We start from the raw sequence: 3,114 nt of genomic DNA on the forward strand, positions 1-3,114 counted from the left end.
GGGGGGGGGGGAAGACAGATCTATAGGGTAAAAGTATGAGAAGCTGCCTGATTGGTGCGCCGTGTGTGGCATGTTGGGTCATCTTTATAAGGAACACGGTACTGGGATTCATCCCCCTTCGGCTCTAGTCTTCAAGGATTTATGAGCTAGCTGGGCCATGCGCGCAAGCCAAGGTCCTGGAGAGGGCCGAGGTCGGAGAGGTGGCCGTAGGGGAGGCCGGACAGGGGGGCGTTCAGGCAATCGACGCGAGGCCGACATGAACAACTTCCCAGCTCATCAGGAGACGGGAAGGAGAGAGGATGACATGGTAGTGGACGGCAAAGGCAAAGATGCTAATATGGATGATCTCACGAGGAAGAGGTTGGCTGGGCTGCCGCTGGAGGGTAATGTGCACAACAACACAAAGGGTGATGCTGCAGATAAGCTAGCAATCGTGCCAGTGGGCACTTCCTTGTCCAGCCCACCCCCACAGAGAGAACCCAAGAGGACCCGAAAGGAAGATGATGGCAGTGATGGACAGGTTTCGGCAGTGAAGAGTTTGGCGGGCTCCTTCGAGGAGCGCCACCAGGCCCAATGAGTGCCCTTTGCTGGAACTGCCGTGGAGCGGGCAAACCCGCGGCAGCCCGAGAACTTCGCGAATTTACGAGGAAGTATGCCCCTACCCTACTCTGTATTGTGGAGACACATATTGAAGGCTCTAGGGTAGAAGCTTTAGCTAGTTCTATTGGTTTTGATAATGCTTATGCAGTTGATAGTCAAGGTAGGAGTGGTGGTATCGGTTTGTTTTGGAACAATGAAATAAAAGTTGAAATTCTTGGTTACTCTGTTTACCACCTTGATGTATCTGTAGAGGAGCAGGGAGAGGATAAGTGGAGACTAACGTGTGTTTATGGCGAGGCGCAGACGCACTTACGACACCAAACATGGACAATTTTGAAGAACATCAGTACAACAAGCAGCTTACCCTGGCTTTGTCTTGGTGATTTTAATGAAGTTTTACGTCTGGAAGAGCACGAGGGAGTTGGTCAACGCAGCAACGCACAGATTCAGGCATTCAGAGACACAATTGATGTTTGCATGTTACTAGACTTGGGCTATACGGGCCGTTTTTGGACCTTCGAGAAGAAGGTCACTGGAGGTACATACACACGATGCAGACTGGACAGGGCGTTGGTCAGCACGGATTGGATGGCAAGGTTTCCACTAGCAGCTGTCACCCATGAGATAGCTGCTTCTTCAGACCACTCGGCACTGTTGGTTGATATGGGGCGAATGAAAAAGCAACACAAAAAATCGAAGTTCCGTTATGAAGTAATGTGGGAGACACATGAGGGGCTCCATGATGCTCTAGTTGATGGATGGGATGCAGCGGAGCCTTGCCTGACAGTTGAGGACATGAGGAACAAGCTCCGGCACTTGGCGACAGGTCTAAGCAGATGGAGCAATGATGCTTTTGGTAATGTGAAAAAGGAGATTAAGCTCTTGAAAAGACAGCTAGATCAGTTGCGGGGGGACCCGCTTAGAACTGGACCATCACACGTGGAACTCAAGATCAACGAGCGCCTAATTGAGATGTACAATAGAAAGGAATTAATGTGGCGTCAGCGAGCAAGGATCCAGTGGTTGTCCGCGGGCGATAAGAATACCAGATTTTTCATCTTCGTGCAAGCTTGCGGCGAAAGAAGAATATGATTAAGGCACTGCAAAATTCCATGGGGGCGATCATTGTTGACCCAGATGAGTTAAAGGCAATGGCTAATAGTTTCTATCAAGCTTTGTACTCTTCGGAGGGAGTTGAAAATATGGATGCGGTGCTAGATCATGTGCCCAGGAAAGTGACGGAGGAAATGAATGCGCGCCTTAATGCCGAATACACGTCTGATGAGGTTAAGGCAACTTTATTCCAAATGTTTCCAACGAAAGCACCTGGCCCAGACGGATTTCCTGCTCATTTTTATCAGCGCAACTGGGATATTTGTGGTGAAGATGTTACAAGAATTGTTTTGAGAATAGTGCGAGGGGAGGAAAGCCTGGAATGCATTAATGACACGGTGCTGGTCCTAATTCCAAAGGTAACAAGTCCTTCCCAGTTGTCACAATTTAGACCCATCAGTCTTTGCAACGTGCTCTACAAGATTGCATCCAAAGTCGTTGCCAATAGACTCAAGATTATTTTGCCTGACATTATATCTGAGGAACAATCTGCTTTTGTGCCTGGGAGACTCATCACAGATAACATCATATGTGCTTATGAATGTTTGCACTTCATGAAGAGGACACAGTCACGATCTAATAGTTTTTGTGCTTTAAAATTGGACATGATGAAAGCCTATGACAGATTGGAATGGCCATATTTGAAAGGTATCATGGCCAAATTGGGTTTCCCTCAACAGTGGATTGACACAGTAAGGTCTAATCAGTATCCTTTTCTGTTCTCTTTAATGGAGAGAAACTTGATTCATTTATACTTACAAGAGGTATCCGGCAGGGAAACCCAATCTCCCCCTACTTATTCCTAATTGCAGCAGAGGGCCTTTCGTGCCTCCTGAAATCCAGTTCTCGGTCATCATTCGCAGGTATTAAGGTGGCTCCAACGGCGCCCACCATTAACCACCTTTTATTTGCAGATGACAGCCTGCTGCTTTTTAAGGCTAATGTGGAGGGGTCAGAGGAAGTGTCAAACCTGCTTGATATTTATTGCAGAGCTTCGGGACAGAGGATAAATCATGAGAAGTCTTCCATCTTCTTTAGCAAAGGATGTCCAGAATCTATAAAGGAAGAGGTGAAGAATTCCTTAAACGTCCAAAATGAATCATTAAATGAACGTTATCTGGGTATGCCAACTGATGTAGGCTAGTCCAAGAATGGAACTTTCAAGCATTTGCGGGACCGAGTATGGGAGAGGATCAAAGGTTGCATGGAGAAATTACTATCAGCGGCCGGAAAGGAAGTTTTAATTAAGGCAGTTGCACAAGCGATCCCAGTTTTTTCAATGTCCTGTTTTCGTCTACCGAGGGGTTTATGTGACAGTATCACATCCATAATTCGCCAATTCTGGTGGGGAAGCAAACAAGGTAAAAGGAAACCTAGTTGGGTGGCATGGGATATGATGAC

The sequence above is a fragment of the Triticum dicoccoides genome, chromosome 4A (assembly GCF_002162155.2).
Source record: "Triticum dicoccoides isolate Atlit2015 ecotype Zavitan chromosome 4A, WEW_v2.0, whole genome shotgun sequence".
Taxonomy (NCBI): Eukaryota; Viridiplantae; Streptophyta; class Magnoliopsida; order Poales; family Poaceae; genus Triticum; species Triticum dicoccoides.